This window comes from Corylus avellana, chromosome 4, assembly GCF_965113065.1.
Source record: "Corylus avellana chromosome 4, dhCorAvel1.hap1.2, whole genome shotgun sequence".
In the NCBI taxonomy this organism is placed as follows: domain Eukaryota; kingdom Viridiplantae; phylum Streptophyta; class Magnoliopsida; order Fagales; family Betulaceae; genus Corylus; species Corylus avellana.
Genome location: NC_142493.1, coordinates 25,806,879 through 25,824,228, shown reverse-complemented (window position 1 = coordinate 25,824,228; position 17,350 = coordinate 25,806,879). Strand labels below are relative to the sequence as shown.

The 17,350-nt window shown below is 37.6% G+C and overlaps 1 pseudogene; it reads right to left on the bottom strand.

Annotated features, from left to right (window-relative positions):
• Positions 1-9,920: 9,920 nt before the first annotated feature.
• Positions 9,921-11,019, bottom strand: LOC132179225 (metalloendoproteinase 2-MMP pseudogene; annotated as a pseudogene).
• Positions 11,020-17,350: the final 6,331 nt, after the last annotated feature.

The window sequence follows — 17,350 nt, the reverse complement described above, 5'->3', positions numbered from 1 at the left end:
CTGGAGAATTTTGCATTAGGATGTAGACCCATATTTTGTGTAGGTTCTGATTAACAACGACATATCTATTTTTATCGATTCGTATGTGAATGTTTACATTTTCAAAATTTAGAATAATTAAGTATGTAATTCCTAATATGCGTACGTATAAAGTAAAAAACAACTAACATTGGAATTGAAGCTGGATATTGGATTTTATCTACACTTTCCATACAAATGCATAAATGGTTTAGTAAACGAAAAAAAGAAAACCAATATTTAACCTAACTAGCTATATGTAGTTTATTTAGGGTGCCCATATGTAATTTACTTAGGTTTTGCATATTAAGATTATGTAGATGTTATAATCAAAAGTCAATTTATGTGTTTGTTTATTAAAAGTGAAAATAAAAAAATTGAAACGATGTAGTTAAAGAACCACAAAAAATAAAAGAACATCTAAGTAACTAACTTAGATTTATTTTATTCAGTTAGGGTCCCAGTACTTAAAGCTATGGACAAGAGTTGGATGACAAAGTCTAGGGGTACGAGGGAATACAGAGACGGGTGTAGATCATTCGTGGACTTTGCAGTTAGGAACTGCACAATCCCTGATGGAAAAATTCACTGCCCCTGTAAGGTGTGTCGTAATAAGCAGCGCCACCCGCCGGATTTGGTATTTGACCATTTGACAGGGGGTAAGGGAATAATGATTGCATACAGAACCTAGTATTATCACGGGGAGAGGCCTGTCCGGGATCCTGTTGCAGTCTCTACGTCGTCTACCACGAACATGGATCAGGGTTTAGGCGCAGCACAGGGTGAAAACATGCGGTCAATGTTGCGTGATCTATTCGGCATGCACGATGTCATGGAAGACAATTGTGAGCCTGAAGTTGCGGTGTAGGGGAATGAAGAAACTGTGAATGAAGAAGCCGACGACAGTGACATAGTAAAGTACAGTGACTTGCTTAAGAAGGCAGAGATGCCACTTCATGATGGGACCAAACATAGCAAGCTTAGTGCTCCTGTACATCTGTACAACTTAAAGTGTGTTGGCGGACTTAGTAACGCAATATTTTCATCTTTTCTTGAGTTCATCAATCAGTTGTTGCCTCCTAGTGATGAAGCTTTGCCGGTTAATACATATGAGACAAAAAAGTTTCTAAGGGACATGGGCCTCGGGTATGAGAAGATCCCGGCGTGTCCTAATAATTGTATGATATTTTGGAAGAACAATAAGGATTTGGATACATGTGCTGTTTGTGGAGTATCTAAGTGGAAGGATGAAATTCAGTTGGATGAGGATGGGCAGCCCATATCATCGAGTAAAAAACGCCCGGTGAAGGTGTTGCGGTGGTTTCCACTTATACCACGACTACAAAGATTGTTTATGTCAGAGCATACTGCTCCTTACATGAGGTGGCATGCAGAAGGCCGGACTAAGGACGGTGTATTGAGGCATCTGGCCGATGGTGAAGCATGGAGGGCATTTGATAATTTGCATCCAGACTTCTAGGCGGACAGCAGGAACGTCAGGCTTGGACTAACCTCGGATGGATTTAATCCATTCGGAAACATGAGCACATCTCACAGCACTTGGCCTGTAATGCTTGTACCGTACAACTTGCCTCCTTGGACGTGCATGAAACAAACTTCATTTATACTATCGCTGATAATCCCGGGCCCAAAGTCACCTGGAATGGATCTAGATGTCTACCTACAACCCTTAATTGAGGAGTTACAAGAATTATGGACTGTAGGTGTACGCACATTTGACGTGTCCAAAAAAAAGAATTTTGTGCTACGAGCCCAGTTGATGTGGACAATTAATGACTTCCCGGCATACGCAGATTTGTCTGGGTGGCCTAACAGGGGTGAGAAGGCATGTCCCTGCTGTATGTACTCGACGAGGTCCAGGCGGTTAAAACACGGCAGGAAATTTTGTTATATGGGGTACAGGCGATACTTGCCTATTGATCATCCGTGGAGGAGAAATAGAATAACATTTGACGGCAAACAAGAATTTGAATGTGCCCCAGATGTGCCAAGTGGAGATGAAATTCTTAGACAATTACAAGATATGACATATGGAGATGAGAATGCCGGTAAGGCAAGGGCGGATAAGAAGAAAAAAGACAAGAAACAGAAGAAGAGTGGGGCGACAGAAAGAGAAGGCGATACTGCTAACGTATTGTGGAAGAAGAAAAGTGTTTTCTTTAGGTTGCCGTATTGGAAAGATAATCTATTGCGGCACAATCTTGATGTCATGCACATTGAGAAAAATGTGATGGACAACATTCTTGGTACAATACTAGACATTCCAAAGAAAACAAAGGACAACATCCAAGCCCGCACAGACTTGCAAGAAATGGGGTTGAGACATACACTTCATCCATACACAGGCGAGGATGGTAAAACATATATGCCCGCAGCTTGTCACACGATGTCTAAGGAAGAGAAAACTCATTTTTTGAAAGTGCTTCGAAATGTAAGGGTGCTGGACGGATATGCCTCTAATATTTCTCGATGTGTACGACTTAGTGATTGTACGATATTCGGGTTGAAGAGCCATGATAGTCATGTAATTATGCAACAACTTCTCTCTATTGCATTGCGTGGATCATTGCCAGGAAACGTGGTAAGACCACTTGTCGGGATTTCTGCATTCTTCAGGGGCATATGTTCAACGTCATTGACACGAGATGATATGGACCGATTAGAGGGTGACATTTATATTACTTTGTGCCAGATGGAAAGGGTCTTTCCCCCAAGCTTTTTTACTGTGATGGTTCACTTGGTCGTGCATCTTGTCCGTGAATGCCGACTTGGTGGACCGGTACAATATAGGTAGATGTATCCAGCAGAGAGGTAAAATAGCTTTACTAATATTCATATTTATTATTTTTTATTTTATATAAAATCGTCACTAACTATAATGAATGAATTATGATCATATGTAGAAGCCTTGGGGTGTTCAAATCTAATGTCCGCAATAAAGCGGCTCCTGAGGGATGCATTGCGGAGGGCTACATAGCAACGGAGTTGGTTGCGTTCTGCTCAAAGTATCTAGACCACGCACCAACATTTCACAATAGGACTGTAAGAAACCCAGATGGTTCAAAGGGGGCGGGAACACGAGTTATCCTCGACCGTGTCACATTGACACAAATTCACCGATACATTATTTTTAACTCGGATGAGTTCCTTCAACTACGGACGTAAGTCGTGTTAGTAGTGTATACAAGTTCAATATCACATTGAACCCTTAGTTGTGAATTATAATATAATTGAAACGTTGTATTGTAGGGTGCACATGGATACACTTAGGCGTTCATGCAGTAGGGGGCGAACGACGGAGGATCAGTTTGAAACCCAACATCATGCGCTATTCTCCGATTGGTACCGTGACTACGTAAGACTACCGTGACGTTTAACTGTTATCGACCCATTATATTTAGTTATTGATTCATAACAACTAAAAAAACTTTCTTATGGTCAAATTTTACGTATGTGCTTACAGGTCGATCGATTGGACGATAGACAAAGGAAGGAATTAGGTGACAAACTGGTAATGCATTGTAGAGGGCCGAAGGCCACAGCGACTAAATATAACTGATATGTGATTAATGGAAAGCTGTTTCGCACTATTGCATTCGATGCTGGAAAAAGGACCCAGAATAGCGGGGTGTGCGTGCCAACAGTTGATGGTGAAACGTACTATGGGAAGTTGACAGAAATAATTGAGGTGGAGTACTTCGACAGGACTAGGTATGTTTTGTTCAAGTGCGATTGGGCGGATAACACGAGGGACAGGGGGTACAAAGTAGACGAGTATGGCATACTGCTTGTCAGCTTCAAAAACCTTGTCCACCGGGGCCAGGAAATTACTGATGAGCCGTATGTGCTAACGTCACAAGTTGACCAAGTCTTTTACGTCCAAGATGAAAGAGACCCTGATTGGGCTTGTGTTGTAAGAACTAAACCTAGGAACGTATACGGCGTTGGACAAAGTGAAGGTTCTGATGATGAAAGTGTCAGCTACCACGAGTGTGAGCCGCTCCTATTGACCAGCAGTAATGAAGTGGATCCCCAGAATGACATTGACTACATCCGACAATACTTAGATCCGTATGTGATTTAAAAAAATTTAAAACTTTAATAATATATATCGTTCACATTTATTTTGACGTATTTAATGTTATTTATTTCTACATTGATTGGTTATATTGGTGACTTTTTTTATCTATTATATACATAATTAATTGAGTATATTATGTGTTTTGCAGGTTGACATGAGTACGCGGGGGAAGAGTAGACGACGACGGTCCCCACAGATAGACGACCAGGGGTATAGACCCTTACTCCCTGAGCATGGGGAAGGGTCTCAGCCGGTTCCCTATGATCTTGGTACTCTATATCCTACCATGAGCGAGTTAGGTGTATGTGGACATGGTGAGGTAGAGATGATGTTTCCCCATGAGTTGAACACGGGTATACCATACAGTGAGCCATCGCAGCCAGATGATAGCGAGACCCAATACTATGGGGAGCATGCGGATGATGGCTCAGGTGACTTGGAGGCCGAAGATCCTCCAGAAGTGTTGGGCGTTCGACAACTCCGGACAATAAGTAAGTATATATGTTTAAAAAACTCAGTTTGAATATGTATAAAATTTATGTAGTTAGTATTAAATTTCAAATAAATAAATTTTGCAATTATTAATGTGTTAGGTACCAGGGGAGACGAGAGCACCCAATTTCAGGTGGTGGACATCCCACCATCGAACAAGAAGTGGGAGGTCCCCCTTGGCCAAAAAATCGTCTGCGAGTACAATAAAGCATGGCAGCCCGTAGGATTTAGCGGGATGAAATTCAGAAGGGAGGTCGGGAATGTCATAAGGGCAGGGACTTATGTTAAGCTCCGGGATGAATGGGAGCATGTACATCCTCGTGCGAAGGAAGATATATGGGACACCCTTATGGTATGGTTACATTTTTCATCATATTTTAGCAGATGTATTTCAATATTTTAAACATTAAAGTGTGCAATTATACGCCTAATTTGTTCGATTTATATATGCAGACTCAGTTCTACATGCCGCCTGAGTACAATATTGAGGCGATTAAAAGGGACGCCTTCAAAGATATGGGCACAAAGTTGAAGAGTTGGAGACACTCTGTAAAACGATCATTAAAAATTCAAGCGGGTGATACTCCAGACTCAGTGAAGGCGAGAATGGGTGAAGATGCCGTTAGGAGATACGACCCAGTGGACTTGAATGTCTTGTTGGCGAGATGGTGCGACCCGAAAAATCAGGTACGTCAGGAGTGTTTTCAGCAATTACGAGCTTCAAAACATTTTATGAATGACATATATAGAAGTTAATTTTTAGAGAAAAACTAGGAAGAAAAAGAAAAATATTCATGCTTCTTAATTTTAAGTTATTATTTTCTAAAAAACAACTTTTTACAAACTAAAAACAAAACATGGAAAAAATAGGGAATAAAAAAACTATTCCGATTAAGGAAGATAAATTTGAGCCATGAACAATCACAATGACCGATCTAAGTTGTGTTTTGAAACAACATGAATATATTTGAATAAGAAGACAAAATGAGCAATTGGCTAGTGGAATTAATTGTAGATGTTTAGTTTCATTAATTCTAATTGGGTTAGGTCTGACATTTTAAGACTTATATACATGTAGGAGTATGCTGCCAAGATGAAATAATTGCGAGCAAAAAACAACACGCCTCACTGCACTGGGTCGATGAGCTATGCTAGAGTGACACATCAAGAGGTACTTATATATCTTTATATATATATATATATATATATATATATATATATATATATATATATATATATATATAATCGGTTGTTTAAGTCAAAAACACGTCTTAATTTTTTTTTGTATGCAGACCGTATCCGCGGGGGGCACTCCTCCAACTCGAGCGGAAAGTTACATCAAGACTCACACATACAAGGAAGGTGGCTATCCGAATGACGTGGTCAGAGAAAGATGTGTAAGTACTCAAGCGTTTAAATAAGATAAATTATTTATGATTAACGTTCCTTATACGAGATACTAACTTGTTTTTTAATGTACAGGAGAGGATGAAGGAATTGATGCCCACTGACCCGGCAAATACTGAGACCGTGACAGAAGGGACGGTACTGTGGAAACCTAATGACGCGTATGCTCAGGTGCATGGAAATAAGCCGGAGTATGCTGGTAGGGTCGGCCAGCTGGGTCCGAATGTGCTGCCGGTGCGGGGCAGCATACATTCATACTATACACCGTCCCAGACACGGTCTCAAAATTCTTGGAGCTCCTCGTTCTCACAGATGACAGATAGAATTAGAGAACTTGAAGAGGAGCGGGCAGTAGAAAAAAGTGCAATGGATGAGATGGCGAGGCAGATTGAAGCACAAAAAACCCAGATAGCAGAGAAAGATGCTACGTTTGAGGCTCGTTTCTGCCAGCTCGAGGCAATGTTCGGGTCGACGTCTGGGTCTGCGCCCCCCAGAGGTAATCCTATATTTTATTTTGTTTTTCTAACAATTGTTCACGGTTAGAATAACTGTTACAAACCCCTAGTTACAGCGGTCCATTTTAAAACTTACATATATTTGCATCATATTATAGAGTAATTTTTAATTTTTGTATTGATTATTATTGGTTCACAATTCATTCGCAGGTAATGCAAATTAGGAGTTGGAGGATGATTGTGTTGAGTAGAGCGCCATAGGGCTGGTCATCACTGTTTGTTAAGTTCTACATACATATTATTGTTTATTGTTTTGTATATAGTTAGATCTCACTATATGCTTGTTGAGACTAATTGAAACTTATTTATAGTAGATACTCCAGAAATGTTTTATTGTATATTTGTTTTGCCTTGTGTTATAACGTTTTTTTGATCTATATATATGTTTTGTTATGTGTTGTGTTGAAATGTAGTATGTGTATTGAAATTTTGTTTGTTGGATATTGGATACATATTATTAATGAAGTTGTGTTGTGTTGGATATATATTATTGGACATTAATTTATTAATGAAGTTGTGTTGTGTTGGATATATATATTGGATATAGAATTTTGTTTAATGAAATTGTGTTGTCTTGGATATATATATTGGATATTGAATTTTGTTTAATGAAGTTGTGTTGTGTTGGATATATATATTGGAAATAGAATTTTGTTTAATTAAGTTGTGTTGTGTTGGATATATATATTGGAAATAGAATTTGGTTTAATGAAGTTGTGTTGTGTTGTGTTGGATATATATATTGGAAATTGAATTTTGTCTAATGAAGTTGTGTTGTGTTGGATATATATATTGGATATGTTATCTTGTTTAATGAAGTTGTGTTGGATATATATATTCTTGTAATTGCTGATGAACGTGGATTATGGATTGGATTAGATTGGATTATGGATAGTAGATTATATATGTGGATTGTGGATTATGGATTATGTAGGTGGATTGTGGATTATGGATTATGTAGGTGGATTGTATTATGGATGTGTATTATGTATTGGATTGTGGATTATGTAGGTGGATTGTATTATGGATGTGTATTATAGATTGGATTGTAGATTATGTAGGTGGATTGTATTATGTATGTGGATTGGATTGTGAATTATGGATTGGATTGTGGATTATGTAAGTGGATTGGATATTGAATTTTGTTTAATGAAGTTGTGTTTGATATATATATTGGATATTGGATTTAGTTTAATGATATATATATTGGATATTGGATATATATTGGATGTTGGATTTTGGATATATATTGGATGTTGGATGTTGGATATATATTGGATATATGTTGGATGTTGGATATTGGATATATATTGGATGTTGGATATTGGATATTGGATATTGGATATATATGTGGAATATGGATTATATAGGTGGATTATTGATGTTGGATATATATTGGATGTTGGATATATATATTAGATATTGGATATATATGTGGAATATGGATTATATAGGTAGATTATGGATGTAGATTATGGATGTAGATTATGGATTATGGATGTAGATTATGGATTACAAATATTTGAATATTGAAATTATTGTAATTGGAATTGAAATATCAAGAATATTGGATGGAATATCAGGAATATTGGAATTATTAAAAAAAAAACATTTTTGACGTGTCAAACTGTCTGACACGTCAAAAACCACACGTACACATTTTTGACGTGTCAAAATTTTTTTGACGTGTCACTGTAGACACGTCAAAAACCCCAGTTTTTTGACACTTACCCTTTTAACTGTCGATAAACGTCAAAAACGACGCGTCAAAAGAGGTTTTTGACGTATCAATACCATTGACACGTCAAAAACCCCTAGTCAAAAACTAGCCCCATTTTTGTAGTGACATGTTAAAAGATAAATTAAGCATTCAATATATTTTCAAATCATAAAAAATCAAACAAGGCAAGTATTTGATATATATAAACAAAAATCATAATGAATTAAATATATAAATACGTTATACATCTATAAGGAATTACAAGCGAGAAATGCTAGGCTTATAAACAAATTTTACAGAAAATTTTTATAAACTAATGTGGCACAATATGATTGGATATAAGATAAGTTCAAATTTTGAAAAACCTAATCATGTTGTCTCACATCAGTTTGCAAAAGTTTTTCTGTAAAATTTGTTTGTAAGTCTAACACTCCTTATTACAAGCACCCACAACTGTGGTGTTGGAATAATGCTACAAGTTCCTCTTGTGCCATTTTTATGTCTCTCCAAGAATGATGTGGCTCTTAAAATCATTATTGAGCTTATGATTGATCATTATTGAGGGGTCATGATGTCACTTTTTCAAGTTTAGGAGCATTAATAAGGATTTAATGAAGATTGAATTATCCTAAGTTTAGGGATTTGATGAGATTGAAGTTAGGACCTAATATATAAAATTTGAAACAATTAGGAGAAAATTAAGAACAACAAAAAGTGAAAGACAAGTAACATATCTTTACCCAAAATTAAAAGAAGTTATATTAATATGGAGGTTTTGGTTCTCTCTTTAGTCATTTAGTATCATTTTCCGCGTTATAAATACCAAAGTTTGACTTACAATAAAAAATTTTTTTTTTAAAAAAAAAAAAAAAACGAAGTTTGATTTCTACAAAATTAAGCCGGCCTTGTACTATTTGTCCCACATGGACCATATATATATATATATATATATATATATATAGTTGATCAAAAGTATCTCAAAAGTATTTAATTGGAAGCATCTCAAAAGTATTCTATTTTTTCTAACAAAAAAAAAAGTACTGTATTTTTTAGCGTTGTTTGTGGGTACTTGTAATTTAATGAAGATGTACATAAATATGTGTTTGAACGAGATTATGGTCCTAATAGCTCCTAGAGGAGACCAGACTAGACTCCATTTTTTTTTTTATTTATTATTTATTTTTGTATTTTTTATTTTAATTTAGAAACCCCAACTTTTAATAATTAATAGAAATAATTTAGACCAATTTCCATCGAAGATATTAGATATCGGTCAACTTTTGGAAGTTGGATGAAACATTTTCATCGATTTGAGGCATGTTACACAATTATTTTTTAACCATATGTTTTTGCAAATTTAATAGATCAACTATTAGATTTGTATCTTTATGTGAGTCATACATAAATTCAATGCTAAATTCATCCATTCACTATATGAAGATAAATTTTAGCATTTCTTTTTCCATAATCGGATTAATTAGGCATTAATTTTGCGAGCAAATTGGGTAAGGAAGGCATCATTGTGGTTTCGTGTTCTTTAATTTGCACGTTGGTCTTAACGGAAAAATCCATTTAACTAATCAATTAATTGTTATAGTAGTCCCGTTTAAAGGGAAGTGATGGATTTGTTTCTGTAATTACTCACGGAAAAAGCATGTGAAAAAAGTTAATACAAACACACCCTTTAATTAATCTTTATTGATAATAATCATGCTGTATTTTATAAAATGGCGGCGGTAACACTTTATTCTATAATATTATCATACTACGTATTCCCGCCCGTTTCCAAATATCTTTTACCTGTTGTATAACACTCTAATTCCTTCAATATCGTCGGGATGCAGGCCTTTGGTGACTCCTGGAGAGATGCTAGGGAACATGATAGCTTGCTGGACTGAGCTATGCCCGAGTCCAAGAAGGTGCCCGATTTCATGCACGGCAACAGTTATCAAATCAAATGCACCTGACACTGCTCCCACACTCCATCTCTCATCTCCATCATAATGGAATCTCCCATCAGTCGGTGCAAAAGCATGGGCCAGGACGCCACCGGCTCCATCAAATGGAGCCCCGTCTCCATGATCCCTAGTATAAAAACCAATTGTGATATCCGGGCGTGCGCCGCTTGGAGCCCGTGAGAAGGTGAAATGCGTTCTTGAGGCCCATGCCTGGAAGGCTTGCACGGCGGCGTTCATGGCTGCAGTTGAGGTACCTGACACAAATCCATAGGTGAGGCGGTACTTGGATGGCGGCCACCTTGGGTTTCCCGGGAAGAAAGTATAGTGAGAGACGGTATGGAATGAGCCATGGCTCTTGTGATCATGCCACTCCTTCCCCAGATGCATCCAATTTGTACCGTTGACAATGTCTGCCACGCCGCAGCGAGGCACCATCATGGTTGATACTGTTTTGTCATCCAAAGTGCCACTCGCATTCAGATGGTAATTGAGTTGGTATGTTTTGACGGCCGATTCCAAGAGATAATCAAACTCGTCGTCGTTGGCATGGGTGTGATTTTTGGAATGGTTATAGTTTAGATAACCAAATTGTTCAAGGTATTTTTTGAGGCCCTGGATGCCTTTGGTCTTATTGCCCTTGTGACATCCCTGAAGGTCCTTGAGAAACTCGAAGGGTGAAGTTTTTTTGTCAAGCGAATTTGGTGGATTAGTTGCATGAGCTGAAAGGAGAGGAAGGAGGAGGAGGATAAGGAGAGCCAATGAGAAGAGAGAAAAAGCTTTCAAAGCAGCCATGGTTAGATCGATCGATGTTGCAAAAATCTCTTAGTCTCGGGGCTTTTTATAGTGGTTATTTTCTTTTGTGAGTATGTAGGTGCATAGCCATTGGAGTGTTGAGAACTTAATAGAAGTACAAATTTGGCTGGGCCACATCTAAAGTTTGAGAAGTCATACTATGGCACATTGGGCCACATCTAAACTTGGCACATTGGGTTACATCTAAAGTCTTTTTCGGCTGCATTCCTACTACTTCTCCCTAATGTTAGTAGGAAGGACCCTCTCTCTTTTAAGCCCATTTAGTATTGCTTTCTTGTTTTCCTACTGCTTCGATCTCCCTAATGTTAGTAGGAAGGATCCTCTCTCTTTTAAGCCGGTTTAGTATTGCTTTCTTGTAGTTTTCTTCTATACATGTACTTCAAAATAATAATAATAATAAATAAATAAATAAATAAATAAAAGACAAATAATTACATAGTGGTGGGTTCATGTTGAGATCCGAGGCCATGATCTCCCAATTTTTTTTTTTGATATTTTTATACTTTTAATAATTTATTGATATTCAAAAGTCATTCCTACAAAATATTAAAAAAAAAAAAAATCTATTAAATTTTTAGGAGAAAGTCCACATAGCCCCTCAAACTATCACCCAATTGACAATATTTCCTCCAAACTTTCAATTGTGACAATGTCTCCTCAAACTACCAAAATATTGTCAATGTTCTCCTCAATGACAAAACTGGCCTAGCGGAGGGCATCCCCTAAGGATGGGGGATTTCGTAACATTTTTAATTGGCTGCATTGGGAGGAAAGTACATAATTACATAACCTCCAGTTGCGATTAACCACTAACTGGCCTAGCGGTTGCGGTTAGGAGGGAACAACTGAAAGCAACCATGGGGGAATTTACTCATCCAAACCGTGTAGTGCAAGAGGCATATGTATTTATTAGGGAATATCGAATAACAAGTACAACTGTAGAGGAAAGTGGTGTTTCCCCAACACACGTTGGGCTCGTCAAATAGAAGTTTCCATCACAAGGTTGGTATAAGGTTAATTAGGATGTGGCTATTGATTCCACCAATAGACGTATGGAAATTGGGATCATAGTGAGAGACTACAAGGGTTAGGTTAGTGCTGCTTGGAGCGAGTTTCTTAATGTTTTTCAAGAACTTGTGATGATGGAAGTGACAATTGCTTTATGTTCTGTTGAGTTTAGTCGTAATTTGGGCTTGCAAAGCATTATTTTAGAGGGTGACTCATTGCAGGTCATAGTTGCCGGATCAATCATATCAAAAGGAAAGCTAAATCTGCTGCACATGGGCTATCAAAGGCTGGGGTAAATCAAATCATGAATAGTGTATGGATAAAAGAAATTCCTTGTTGTACACCCTTGAATTATGCGGCTGGTCCTTAGTTTGCAAAAGTCTTCCCTTCAAATGTCACACGACACTTGGAAATTTGACTTTATAACTAACCTTCAATAATCAAATTATTGCTAATTGCAGTTAATCGTTAACCGGCCTAGTAGTTGTGATTAGGAAGGAATAACTGAACGCAACTGGATGTACACCCATAAATTTAATTAGGCGGCTAGCCCTTAATTTTGCAAAAGTCTTCCCTCCAAATGTCGCACGGCACTTGGAAATTTGACCAAAAATAAAATTTTGAAAAATTACTCTAAATTTCTTTCAAAATCGCATTAATTTAAGACTTAAATATGAGTTAATAGGTTGTTGTACTATTTCAACATTCTAATGAATGACTCATACAATTCCATTTCACCCTAAACACTTCTACCAACTGCATTGATTGAAGAACTATGTGAAGAGCATATTTTAGCATTGCTTAGAAGATTTTGTTCCACAAAATTTGAATTATGTTCATTAAGATACACATCATATATCTCATTCAAAATTCTTTCGACAAGTTCAATATTCTTAGTAGCTTCAGCCTCTTGATAGATTAAAGGAATGCAAAATTGCATCAACCCCAACGTCAACCTTGGGTCCAAAATTGCCGCAATTGCCGTTATATAGCAACTCGCACTCACCCCTAACATTTATCAAACTTGGCTTTCATACTTTGTGCCATGGATATGATGTGGTCATTTTCATTCGCCAAACTTCATGAAGGAATAAGTTAATTGTTGGATAGTCACTCGCAAATACAATCTTAGTTACTCGGTTGAAGACCCCCAAAAGTTCTCACACAGTTTCAACTTTAACCCAATCCTCAAGCGATGACACTCAAGTAAATTGTTGATCAATGTATCCATCCATGGGGAATACCTCCTTAAACTCAAGAGCGGCTGCTAACATCAAATATGGAGTATTCCAACAAGTACGTTCATCTAAAAACAATTTATGAGAAAACAATTGCAAATTCTTTGCCAATCCTACAAATTTCATTAACCTTCCATCCGATGTAACTAGATATTTAAAATTGTCCACGCACTACAAAAATTTAAGGATTTTGTGACTGCCTATTAATGACATTTTTTGGCCTAAAAAGGTCATTAATAGGTTAGTGACTATAGAAACATATAATAAGATAAATATAAAGCGGAATAATATGAAGTAACGGAAAGAGAGAAAGACACACGGAGATTAAGTTGGTTCGGCATATAGCCTATATCCACACATCAAAGCCTTAATAGGCTACATATTTCCTGGATTATATGATCTGAGTACACAACTCTATTTATAGAGCTTTACATGTGATTTGAAATATTTGAAATATAAAGATATCTCTTAAATCAGGATTAACAAATATTATCTAAATTCCTTGATATAGGGAATACAAAATCAATCCTTAACATGCCTGCAAGATGAACGGTCCCTTAGCGATCGTTGATCTTGAACATATCGAGTGGCAGGAGTTGATGGCGCCTGATTCGAAATATCGGTTGCTCTTGAACTTGACCTTTGGCGACTGTGGCCGGGATTTGAACATCGGCAACTTTTGGCTGGAATTTTGACATTGGCTACTGTGGTCGGAATAAGCCAACTATGGGCTTAAAATGGGCCACAAGGGCCAAAACATCTGCCTCTTTTGGAATTTTTTTTTTTGGTCTAGCCTGCCTTTCACGAAGAGGATCTAACAATTGACGTTAGCCTGTTAGCTCTGATACTATATAGAAACATATAATAAGATGAATATAAACCGGAGTAATATGAAATAAAGGAAAGAGAAAAAGACACACAGAGATTAAGGTGGTTCGGCATATATCCTACATCCACACATCAAAGCCTTAATAAGCTACAAATTTTTTTTTTGATTATATGATTTGAGTACACCTCTCTATTTATAGAGCTTTACATGTGATTTGAAATCAAATACAAACATATCCTTTAAATCAGGATTAACAAATACTATCTAAATCCATTGATTTAGGGAATATAAAATCAACGCTTAACAGTGACATGCTTTTAGTGACATTTTTGACTCTCATCTACATCCTGGTTCACCTCTCTCTTTCTCTCATGTTGCTGCTACACAAGAAAATTGAAAATTCCTCTGCTAATCTATGTTTGAATGGAAACACAGGGACTATGCTTGTTGACTCTGTCGGCTATGCTTCCTTCTCTAAGCACTTCTTCTGACTACTTAGACAGCAAAAACTGAATTTTCCCACAAATGGACTTGAAAATATGAAATAATGAAACCCACATCAAAACAAAGAACTTTGTTCAAGCACACACACAAAGAAACAGTTTAATTCAATGACTAGCTAGGAAATGGGTAATTCTAAGATGTAGTTGACTTTAGTCAACATGGGGGTTTGAGGCGAGGGAAGTTCAAACAACCTTTTCAGTATGAGATTGGTAGAGGGAGTCGACTTTTGTCTATGGGATGATTCTTTCAATTGATGGGAAGTTCTTTTCTTCTTCACTGCTCTCGATCTGTTCTGGACGACGAGAATTAGGAGAGGAGGTGAGAAAAGAAGAAGGGAAGCAGGGGAGGCATGAGAAAAAGGGAGAAGAAAGAAGAGAAAGAAGAAAGAAGCAGGGAAATTTCTCTGCTTCTCTCACGGGAAGCAGAGAAAGTAGTTGGAATAAAAAGGGATAACAAAAAATTTTAAATTCAAAATTTGAAATTTGAAATTTGAAATTAATGACTGGTCACACGTCACTAATTACTGATGTGGTACTGTTCAAACCACACCCCTTAGAGCTAGAGGGGTGTCACTACAATGTGCAAGCCTTCATAAACTTGTTAAATAGCACATGCTCCACTTGCCTAAAGTAATACTCATGATAAAGGATTGTGCATGTGAGGAAAAATTTCCGACAAAACCTTTTGCTGCTTGGAGCCTATGAACTTGAAACATTTTTTCAGGTTCCTACCCATAGTAGATGTAGAACTGAATTTTGATTTGGTGAATTTTATCTTGCACCATTTTTTATTTTTTATTTTTATTTTTTTTTAATTTTTTATCACCACCCACCTCCATTTCAAAAACAAATGATCTCACATAAAATTATCACCACATTGGTGGGGTCTCTCCACTGTCCTTTAAGCCTCCTAACACCTCTCACGTGCCACCGCGTGGTGCCCACCCAAAGCTTGGTCTTCACGTGCCGACGCGCGCGTGGCTTACAAGCACCACCCAATCGCCAATCTTCACCTTGGTTGCTACTGTTGTTGGTTTTTCTTTGGTTATTTTTGTCTTTGTGTTTTTTCCTTTGTTTTAATGTTTTAGGGTTTTGTCTCCTACTCTTAAGTGGTTTGATCTAGTTATGGGAGATCCCATTCGAATTTTGACAATGCCTTCCCCCCAGCTGTCCCCCGGCAGTTGTTGTTATTTAGCCTAGGTTTGGGTATGGTTGAAGAGTATTTCCGCCCTATGCATGCTCCATGCATTGGGGAGCCAACCCCTCTTTAGATTTTTGTTTCTTTGTAACCCTTTGCCTTTGATACGATGTATTTATTTATTTATTTGTAAAAAAGAATTAATTACAAGATTCACAATATCCATATTACAGTAGAAACAGGTGCACGCCATTTTTGTTTTTTTTTCTAATTGAATAAGGGAAAAAGGCTACAGGGGAGAGTCTGTTCCAGCTCTGATTCGAATGGAAGAGAGAATATTGAGAGACCCTATGGGAATGCTTCCAAAAACAAGATGGGAAGCGGCCCACTTAGCTAGAGCATGTGCACGAAAGTTGGCACATCTAGACACTTTTGAAGCATTCCAACTAGGAAAGGAGGATAAAGTAACATTAATGTCAGAAATACAATTTGCAAAAGACCAAGAAGAGAAAAGGGAAGGATTATTAATAGCTAACACTACTAAAAGAGCATCCCCTTCAATACAAAAATTATCATTGGTCAGCGAGGCAGCCATGCGATCCGTTAGAAGAGCAGCAAAAGCTTCCCCAGCTAAAGCATCTGTGGAGGATAACTTATGAGTAGCTGCCATGATTATGTTTCCAGAATTATCACTAATGACTCCTGCAGCAACAGAAAAAGAGCCACGAACAGCAACATCAAAATTCCCCTTAAGCCAACCAACTGAAGGAGGAAACCAAATAGAAGGAGGGGCTGAATCTCTCCAAGCCATGAGATGGTGCTCCAAGGATGAGGAAATCTGGTAAGCAACACTGGAAGGCACAGGCTCCACACCATCATGCACTAAAATATTTCTTGCCCTCCAAATATTATCCAATGTAATGGCTGCAAACAACTGGAATTTGTTAACATCAGAAAAAGGAATAGCCAGATATTGAGCAGGGAATATAATAGCTAAAATCCAATCCACTATAGGCTTATTAGAGAAGCCATCAATGATTAAGGGCCAAGGAGAATTTCTCCAAAGGAATTTAGCAAAGCTGCATTCCAAAAAAATGTGACAAAGAGTCTCCAGAGGACCCTTGCAAAAGGGGCAAACCCAAGCATCCTCTACATCTTGAGCAACAAATCTACTAATGTTTGCCCTAGAGGGTAAGATATCCCAAGCAATTTTCCACAACAAATGCTTAAGCCTAGCTTGAAGTTTAAGACCCCAAAGGGACAACCAGGCTTCCTCAGCAAGAGGAGAGATACGGCCACCTGGAAGAGCCGAAATATCATGAGCAGATTTTACTGAAAAGGACCCTGTGGGAGAAGGGGCCCAAGTCCACTTATCCATATGACTATGATGGGGAAGATAAATGCTAAGAATGTTCTGGACAGTACTAGGCTCAAAAAGATCTGCCAAGAGAGAGGCATTCCAAGAGCGATCTTCTTCCAAAATTAAATTTGCAACATTAAAAGAAGGAAGAGAAACCAGATTGGCGTTCGGAATAGGCTTGAAATTTGGATTCAAGGGAATCCAAGGAGACTGCCAAACATCCACATTTAAACCGCTGGAAATAGCAAT